The sequence below is a fragment of the Moschus berezovskii genome, chromosome 15 (assembly GCF_049115385.1).
Source record: "Moschus berezovskii isolate FMDL1 chromosome 15, NW_MosBer_1.0, whole genome shotgun sequence".
Lineage (NCBI taxonomy): Eukaryota > Metazoa > Chordata > Mammalia > Artiodactyla > Moschidae > Moschus > Moschus berezovskii.
The window spans coordinates 41,010,247-41,020,941 of NC_142474.1; positions in this window are offsets into that span (position 1 = coordinate 41,010,247).

The window sequence follows — 10,695 nt, forward strand, 5'->3', positions numbered from 1 at the left end:
CATGGCTTAGTTTCCTTGAGTTAGACAAGGCTGTGGTCTGTGTGATCAGACTGACTAGTTTTCTGTGATTATGATTTCAACAACACAAGAGAAGACTCTACACATGGACAGCACCAGATGGTCAACACCAAAATCAGATTGATTGTATTCTTTGCAGCCAAAGATGGAGAAGCTCTATACAGTTAGCAAAAAAACAAGATGAGGAGCTGACTGTGGCTCAGATCATGAACTCCTTATTGCCAAATTCAGACTTAAATTGAAGAAACTATTGAAAACCACTAGACCATTCAGATATGACCTCAATCAAATCCCTTATGATTATACAGTGGAAGTAAGAAACAGATTTAAGGGAATAGATCTGATAGACAGAGTGCCTGATGATCTATGGACGGAGGTTCGTGACATTGTACAGGAGACAGGGACCAAGACCATCCCCATGGAAAAGAAATGCAAAAAAAGCAAAATGGCTGTCTGACGAGGCCTTACAAATACTGTGAAAAGAAGAGAAGAGAAAAGCAAAGGAGGAAAGGAAAGACATAAGCATCTGAGTGCAGAGTTCCAAAGAATAGCAAGGAGAGACAAGAACGCCTTCCTCAGTGATAAATGCAAATAAATAGAGGAAAACAACAGAATAGGAAAGACAAGAGATCTCTTCAAGAAAATTAGAGATATCAAGGGAAAGTTTCATGCAAAGATGGGCTCGAAAAAGGACAGAAATTGTATAGACCTAACAGAAGCAGAAGATATTAAGAAGAGGTGGCAAGAATACACAGAAGAATTGTACAAAAAAGATCTTCATGACCAAGATAATCACGATGGCATGACACTGACCTAGAGCCAGACATCTTGGAATGTGAAGTCAAGTGGGCCTTAGAAAGCATCACTATGAACAAAGCTGATGGGAGTTGATGGAATCCCAGTTGAGCTATTTTAGATCTTGAAAGATGATGCTGTGAAAGTGCTGCATGCAATATGCCAGCAAATTTGGAAAACTCAGCAGTGGCAACATGACGGAAAAGGTCAATTTTCATTCCAATCCCAAAGAAAGGCAATGCCAAAGAATGCTCAAACTACCACACAATTGCATTTATCTCACACACTACTAAAATCATGCTCAAAATTCTCCAAGCCAGGCTTCAGCAATACGTGAACAGTGAAATTCCAGAAGTTCAAACAGGTTTTAGAAAAGGCAGAGGAACCAGAGATCAAATTGCCAACATTCGCTGGATCATGGAGAAAGCAAGAGAGTTCCAGAAAAACATCTATTTCTGCTTCATTGATGATGCCAAAGCCTTTGACTGTGTGGATCACAAGAAACTGTGGAACATTCTGAAAGAGATGGGAATCCCAGACCACCTGACCTGCCCCTTGAGAAACCTGTATGCAGGTCAGGAAGCGACAGTTAGAACTGGACATGGAACAACAGACTGGTTCCAAATAGGAAAAGGAGTACGTCAAGGTTGTATATTGTCACCCTGCTTATTTAACTTCTATGCAGAGTAGATCATGAGGAACGCTGGGCTGGAAGAAGCACAAGCTGGAATCAAGACTGCCAGGAGAAATATCAATAACCTCAGATATGCAGATGACATCACCCTTATGGCAGACAGTGAAGAGGAACAAAAAAGGTTCTTGATGAAAGTGAAAGAGGAGAGTGAAAAAGTTGGCTTGAAGCTCAACATTCAGAAAACTAAGATCATGGCATCTGGTCCCATCACTTCATGGGAAATAGATGGGGAAACAGTGGAAACAGTGTCAGACTTTATTTTGGGGGGCTCCAAAATCACTGTGGATGCTGATTGCAGCCATGAAATTAAAAGACGCTTACTCCTTGGAAGGAAAGTTATGACCCACCTAGATAGCATATTAAAAAGCAGAGATATTACTTTGCCAACAAAGGTCCATCTAGTCAAGGCTATGGTTTTTGCCGTGGTCATGTATGGATATGAGATTGGACTGTGAGGTAAACTGAGCACCGAAGAATTGATGCTTTGAACTGTGGTGTTGGAGAAGACTCTTGAGAGTCCTTTGGATTGCAAGGAGATCCAACCGGTCCATTCTAAAGGAGATCAGTCCTGGGTGTTCATTGGAAGGACTGATGCTAAAGCTGAAACTGCAATACTTTTGCCACCTCATGTAAAGAGTTGATTCACTGGAGAAGACTCTGATGCTGGGAAGGATTGGGGGCAGGAGGAGAAGGGGAAGACAGAGAATGAAATGGCTGGATGGCATCACCGACTCGATGGACATGAGTTTGAGTGAACTCCGGGAGTTGGTGATGGACAGAGAGGTCAGGCGTGCTGTGATTCATGGGATTACAAAGAGTCGGACATAACTGAGTGACCTGAACTGAACTGAACTGAACTGAAAATGAACTGGTATATAAGTTGTTTCATATAAGCCTCACTTAAACTACAAGTGAGTTTAAACAAAAATAAACAGAAAGCAATAATTGCATACAACTACAGAAAATTATCAAAGCACAAGTGAGGAGGTCAAAGACGAGGAAAGGAACAGAGGTATTATAATAGCCAGAAAACAGTTAACAAAATGTAATCAAAAACATACATATCAATAATTACTTTAAATGCAAATAGACTAAATTCTTAAAATAAAAATAGAGAGGAAGAATGGTTAAAAAACAAGACCCATCTATATACTGCCTACAAGAGACTCACTTCCAATGTAAGGATACAAATAAGACTGAAAGGACAGGAATGGAAGAAGACATCTCTTGTGAATGGAAACCAAAGCAAAGCTGGAGTAGCTTTTCTTATATATGACAAAATAGACTATAAGAGAAGGACTGTAATAAGAGATAAGATAATTACATAGTGATAAAAGGGTCAGTCCAACCAAAGAATATCATATTTGTGATATATTTGATACCCATCCTTCTCGGAAAAATTGAAGAGAAAGGAGTGCTTCAAAACACATTTATGAGACCTGCATCACCCTGATATCAAAAACAGACAAGGACAAGATAAAAGTCTGTGGATTAGTTAATAAATGAAATTTGACATATGTGATATATTTATATAAGATATTAACATAAGGAGTAATAGGTGAAAGAAGTATATGGAAACCCTGTACTATTAGTAGACCTTTTCTGTAACCCTCAAATAATTCTAAAATAAAAAGTATATTAAAAATGGAAAAAAAAAATAATGAGCTAGAAGGACTAAATTCTCCCAAAGAAAGATGAAAAAGGAGAGAGAAAGCAATGAAGAATCTCATAGAAGTTCTGGAAAACAGTCAAACAAAGGTCTATAGCAATAAAGTAAACAGGCAATTAGGAAAAATTCAAAAAAAAGTGTGACAAGGAATTCCATTGTGCATCACTCACCTGTACCCTCCTCCTGTCTGGAGCGGTGCCGTCTTGATCAGCTCCCAGCTGCCTCCCTCAACCCAAAGTGATCACCGAAAACCTGTATGCAATGTTCCAACCTACTTGGGGGCTGTTTGGAGATTGCTGTCTGTTCCACTTAACTCTCAACTTAAACTGAAGAACAGCTAGAGGGGCTATTTCAGCTGCAGGGGGACTATACATGTATGGAGTGAGTGTTAGTTGCTCAGTCATGTCTGACTCTTTGCAACCCTATGGGCAATAGCCCACTATTCTCCTCTGTCCATGGAATTCTCCAGGCAAGAATACTGGAGTGGGTTGCCAATCCCTTCTCCAGGGGATCCTCCTGATCCAGGGATTGAACTCAGGTTCCTGCATTATAGGTAGATTCTCTACCATCTAAGCCACCGGGGAAGCCCAAATATATATGGGACCAAGGACAAAGGAATAAGGGGGGAGACATAGACTAGACCAAGTATTAATAAAACCCTGAGTAGAACTGGGGTGTGGATTTGGGTTCGGGGGGAACATAGAGCATTCAAAAACAGTCATAAATACACCAGAATCAGAAATCCACCCGTGGGACAGGCAAGATGCTGACTCAGAAATGAACTGAGACCCCTGAGTTTTCCTGTTGGGCTAAAACCAGGACCAGGAGCATACCAAGCAAACGAATGAAGGAAAATCATGACAAGGAACAAATCTACCAAGAGTATTTGCCTTGTTTGTTAAACAAGTTGTTTAAAGTATCCAACTATGAACACCTTCACAAAGGAACACACACAGGAACACAGGCACGTACGGATGGGGCAGGGCAACCATCAGAGAGGGGCCAGAGGACCAGGGTCTGGAGCTCTGACAAGTTGCCAGGATTGCACCACATGCATGGCCATCCATGCCAGGGGCCGCTCCAGAATGCCTTCCTCCAGCTCTGCTCCCCTCTGGGGCAAAGGTGCCAGTGTCAGGGATTAGGAGGGGGGTGCACACTTGCAAGGGGTGGAAGAGGGCCAACCTTCATGGCTTCTGCTCCAGCTCTTTGGGACCTGCCTGGCCCAGTAGGGTTGGGACAGTCAGTGAGCACAGGATAAGCCTTTGCTTACACTGGGCTCTGGTTCTTGCCTCCCCCACCTCCTCCCCTCGAAGCGACAGTTGCCAGCATGCCCTGGGAAGGGGTGACCCTTCCCACCTCAGCTCCAGCTCTGCACCAAAGCCTCTGGGCACACAGATTGCAGAAGGACGCATCCACACAAGGACACCCCTGTAAGAACAGAGCAGGAAAATTTTTCACCTAATTTCATAGAGACAGAGAAAGTAAAGCAAAATGAGAAGACAGAGGAATTTGTCTCAAATGAAACAATATGAGAAACACCTGAAAAAATCCACTAAAGAGATAAAGATGAACAATTTACCAAAAGAATTCATTTACCAGAATTCAGAATAGTAATTAAGAATGCTTCTCTAACTAGGGAATAGAACATAAAAACATTCACATGATAGGGGTTCCAGAAGGAGAAGAGAAAGGAAAAGGGGTGCAAAATGTATGTGGTGAAATTATGGGTAAAAACTTGGTCCAGTGGTGAGAACTCTGTGCTTCCACTGCAGTGGGCACAAGTTCCAAACCTGGTCAGGGAACTACGTAGCAAAGGTGATTAAAACCATGAGACAGGGGATGTTCCTGGATTACCTGGGTCACCCTAGTGTAATCACAAAGTCCTGGGACCTGGGAGGGCTGTAGTCGAAGAGAAGGTGGGAAGATAGGCGCATTAGAAAAGAGACTCCAAGATGTGATGTGCTGTCTCTGAAGATGGCAGAACAGACTACAAGACAAAAAATGAGGTATTCAGTCGCTCACTTGTATCCAACTCTTTGCCACCCTAGGGACTGCAGCACACCAGGCTCCTCTGTCCTTCCCTATTTCCCAGAGTTTGCTCAAATTCATTTCCATTGAGTCAATGATGTCCTCCAACCATCTCGTCTTCTGTCGACCCTTTTCCTCCTGCCTTCAATCTTGCCCAAAATCAGGGTCTTCCCTAATGAGTCAGCTCTTTACATCCAAAATATTGGAGTTTCAGGTTCAGCATCAGTCCTTTCAATAAATATCAGGGTTGAAACTAGGACTTCCTTTAGGGTTGACTGGTTTGATCTTCTTTCAGTCCAAGGGACTCCCAAGAGTCTTCTCCAGCACCACAGTTCAAAAGCATCAATTCTTTGGTGCTCAGCTTTCCTTGTGGTCCTACTCTCACATCCATATATGACTACAGGAAAAGCCATAGCTTTGACTCTATGGACCTTTGCCAGAGACATCTCTGCTTTTTAATATGCTATCTAGGCTTCTCATAGCTTTTCTTCCAAGGGGCAAGTGTCTTTAATTTCATGGCTGTGGTCACAGTCCACATTGATTTTTTGCCCAAGAATATGAAGTCTGTCACTCTTTCCATTTTTTCCCTGTCTATTTCCCATAAACTTATGGGACAAGATGCCATAATCTGAGTTTTTGAATGTCAAGTTTTAAGCCAACTTCTTCACTCTCCTCCTTCACCGTCATCAAGAGGCTCTTTAGTTCCTCCTCACTTTCTGCCAGAAGGGTAGTGTCACCTGCATATCTGAGGTTATTGATATTTCTCCTGACAATCTTGATTCCAGCTTATGATTCATCCAGTCGTGCATTTCACATGATGTACTCTGCATATAAGTTAAATAAGCAGGATACAATAATATACAGCCTTGACACACTTCTTTCCCAATTTTGAAGCAGCCCATTGTTCCATATCCAATTCTAACTGTTGCTTCTTGGCCTGAATACAGGTTTCTCAGGTGGCTGGTAAGGTGGTCTGGTAGCCCCATCTCTTTAAGAATTTTCCACAGTTTGTTGTGATCCAAACACCCAAAGGCTTTAGCATAGTCTATGAGGAGCAGTGGATATTTTTCTGGAATTCTCTTGCTTTTTTTTAATGATCCTACGGATGCTGGCAATTTGATCTCTGGGCCTCTGCCTTTTCTAAATCCAACTTGTACATTTGGAAGACTTTGGCTCACATACTGTTGAAATCTAGCTTGAAGAATTTTGAGCATTAATTTGCTAGCATGTGAAAAGAGTGCAATTTGCAGTAGTTTGAACATTCTTTGCAATTGCCCTTCTTTGGGATTGAAATGAAATCAGACATTTTCTAGTTTTCCAAATTTGCTGGTAAATTGAGTGCAACACTTTAATGGCATCATCTTTTAGGATGTAAAATAGTTCAGCTTGGAATCCATCATCTCCACTACCTTTGTTCATAGTAATGCTTCCTAAGGCCCACTTGACTTCACACTCCAGGATGTCTGGCTGGAGGTAAGTGACCACACCATAGTGGTTATCTGGATCATTAAGACATTTGTGGTAAATTCTTCTGTGTATTCTTGCCATCTATTCTTAATCTCTTCTGCTCTTTTAGGTCCATACTGTTTCTGCCCTTTACTGTGCCCACTTTGCATGAAATTTTCCCTTGGTGTCTCTAATTTTCTGAAGAGATCTCTAGTGTCTCTCATCCTATTGTTTCAATCTATCTCTCTGCATTGTTCACTTATGAAGGTGTTCTTACCTCTCTTTGCTAGTCTTCAGAACTCTGCATTCAGTTGTCTATATATTTCCCTTTCTCTTTTCCTTTTCACTTCTCTTCTTTTCTCATGATTTGTAAGGCCTTCTCAGGGAGCCATTTTGTCTTCTTGCATTTCTCTTTCTTGGGGATGGTTTCAGTCACTGCCTACTGTACAATGTTATGAACCTCCATCCACAGTTCTTCAGGCACTCTGGATCAGACCTAATCTCTTGATTCTATCTGTCACTTCCACTGTATAACCATGAGGTATTTGATTTAGGTCATACCTGAATGGCCTTCACAACAAACTGTGGAAAATTCTTCAAGAGATGGGAATACCAGACCACCTGACCTACCTGCTGAAAAGTCTATATGCAGGTCAAAAAGCAACAGTTAGAACTGCACATGGAACAACAAACTGGTTCCAAATCGGGAAAGTACATCAATGCTATATATCATCACCCTGCTTATTTAACTTATATGCAGAGTACATCATGAGAAATGCTGGGCTGGATGAAGCACAAGCTGAAATCAAGTTTGCCGGGAGAAATATCAATAATCTCAGATATTCAGATGACACAATCATTATGGCAGAAAGCGAATAAAAACTAAAGAGCCTCTTGATGAAAGTGAAAGAAGAGAGTGGAAAAGTTGGTTTAAAGCTCAACATTCAGAAAACTAAGATCATGGCATCTGGACCCATCACTTCATGGCAAATAGATGGGGAAACAATGGAAACAGTGAGAGACTTTATTTGGGGGGGGGGGGGCTCCAACATCACTGCAGATGGTTACTGCAGCCATGAAATTAAAAGATGCTTGGTCCTTGGAAGAAAAGCTATGACAAACCTAGACAGCATATTAAAAAGCATAGACATTACTTTGCCAACAAAAGGCCATCTAGTCAAAGCTTTGGTTTTTCCAGTAGTCATGTATGGATGTGCGAGTTGGGCTATAAAGGAAGCTGAGCACTGAAGAATGGATGCTTTTGAACTGTGGTGTTGGAGAAGACTCTTGACAGTCCCTTGGACAGCAAGGAGATCCAACCTGTCCATCCTAAAGGAAGTCAGTCCTGAATATTCATTGGAAGGACTGATGCTGAAGCTGAAATTCCAATAATTTTGCTACCTGATGCGAAGAACTGACTCATAAGAAAAAACCCTGATGCTTGGAAAGATTGAAGGTGAGAGGAGAAGGGGACAACAGGGGATGACACGTTTGGGTGGAATCACCAACTCGATGGACATGACTTTGAGTAAACCTCAGGACTTGGTGATGGACAGGGAAGCCTGGTGTGCTGCATTCCATTGGGTCACAAAGAGTCAGACATGACTGACTGACTGAACTGAACTGATGTGAATTGCCTAGTTGCTTTCCCTAGTACAGGGAGGAACCACAGTCCCACACATTAGCAAAAAAGTGGATAAAAGATTTACTGAACATGGCTCTGCCCACCAGAGCAAGACTCAGTTTTCCCCACAGCCAGTTTCTCCTATCAGGTAGCATGAACAAGCCTCTTACGCTAATCCATCACAGGGCAGACAGAAGGAGCAAGAATCTCAATGCTATGGCCTCCAGAATGAAAACTGCAATCACAGAAAACTAACCAAAATAATCAGATGGATCAAAGCCTTGTGTAACCCCAGTAACTATCAGTTCAGTTCAGTTGCTCAGTCTATAAGTCATGCCATTCAGGGCCACCCATGATGGACAGGTCCTGGTAGAGAGTTCTGATAAAATGTGGCTCACTGGAGAAGGGAATGGCAAACCACTTAGCATTCTTGTCTTGAGAACCCCATTAACAGTATGAAAAGGCAAAAAGATATGACACTGAAAGATGCGCACCCCAGGTTAGTAGGTGCCCAACATGCTACTAAGGAAGAACAAAAATATACCAGCAGAAAGAAAGAAGAGGCTGAGTCAAGGCAGAACAACACCCAGTTGTGGGTGTGTCTAGTGATAAAAGTAAAGTCTGACACTTTAAAGAACGATATTGCAAAGGAACCTGGAATGTTAGGTCCATGAATCAAGGTAAGTTGGATATGGTCAAAGAGGAGATGGCAAGAGCAAACATCAACATTTAAGGAATCAGTGAACTAAAATGGGCTGGAATGGGCAAATTTAATTCAGATGACCATTATATCTACTACTGCGGGCAAGAATCTCTTAGAAGAATTGGAGTAGCCCTCATTGTCAAGAGAAGAGTCTGAAATGCAGTACATGGGTGCAATCTCAAAAACAGCAGGAGGATCTCAGTTCATTTCCAAAAGAAACCATTCAGCATCACAGTCATCCAAGTCTATGCCCCAACCTCAAATTCCAAAGAAGCTGAAGTTGAACGGTCCTGTGAACACCTACAAGACCTTCTAGGTCTAACACCTAAAAAAAAAAAAATGTCCTTTTCATCATAGAGGACTGTGAGGCAAAAGGAAGAAGTCAAGAGATACCTGAAGTAACAGGCAAGTTTGGCCTTGGAGTACAAATGAAGCAGGGCAAAGACTAAGCAGAGTACTACAAAGAATGCTCTGGTCTTAGCAAATACCCTCTTCCAACAACACGAGACCTGTTCTTTAAGAGTTGGTAAAGGCAAGAGAACAGATTTTCCCCTACAACCTTCAGAAAAGAATGCATGCCTGTTGACACTTCAATTTTAGCGCATGGAACCAGATTTTGAATTTCTGACATCCAGAAATATAAAATAATACATTGTTTTTGTTTCCGTCCACAAAGGTTTTGGTCATTTGTTGTAGCAGAAACAGTAATTAATACAGATGTGGTTCAAGTCAGCCCCACCTCCGTCTGCTGCATCATAGATTTTCGTCTCTCTGCTGGACTGTTCCTCTGACCTCAGAGGCAGGCAGTAATCTGCCCCATCAGGGAAACTTGTCTCTTAATTCCACGTTCCTCCTCAGAGACTGTGCAACTCTGTGGACCTCATTGCAGCCTCATTAAAGTCTTTGAAAACTGTGTATACTCTGCTTCTCATTGGTCTCTTGCACCATTTCTTGAATCCATTCTCCTCATGGTTTGCCTTCACCACTCTGTCAAAGCTGCACTTGACCTTGCCAAGGTTAATTGCCCAATCCAGTGGTCAGTTTCAGTCTTGTCTTACTTGTCCCCTTGTTAGCATTGGTCTCTTTTTTCTTCCAAACATCTGCTTCACATGCGTTTAAGAACAACCCCTTCTTCCTCACTCACCAATCCTTCTCAGCTTCTTTTGCAGGTTCCTCCATATTTTATTTAAATCACCTTCTTAATGTTGGGTTCTCATGAAGCTTAACTTCCCTATCTACACCACTCACTGTATAACATAATATCTCTGATTGTCTAGTCTCATGGCGTTAAGAGGCAACTAAAATGAGCAAACCATAAATTAAATATTTTATCGAAACCTTTTCTCTGATAGAATTCTAAGTCCAACTGTATGCATGCATCTTCACTTGGGTACCTAAATGCATCTCAAAGACACACATCTATAATCGAACTCCTTATCTTCCCACAAAAGTGTGCTCCCCCACATTGCCCCATCTGAGAAAATGGCATCTCCATTTCCTGTCCCTTAGCCACAAACATCTGGAGTCAACTTTGATTCCCCTTTTCCTTTAACTGTATGTCCAACATGTTAGACAGTCTAATTGATGCTGCCCTTAAAATAAATCCCTATTCTAACAACTCTGACCATATTTACTGCTCCTTCTGTGGTCCAAGCCAACATCATGTTCTGTTCTGTTCTATTCAGTCGCTCAGTCGTGTCCGACTCTTTGCGACCCCG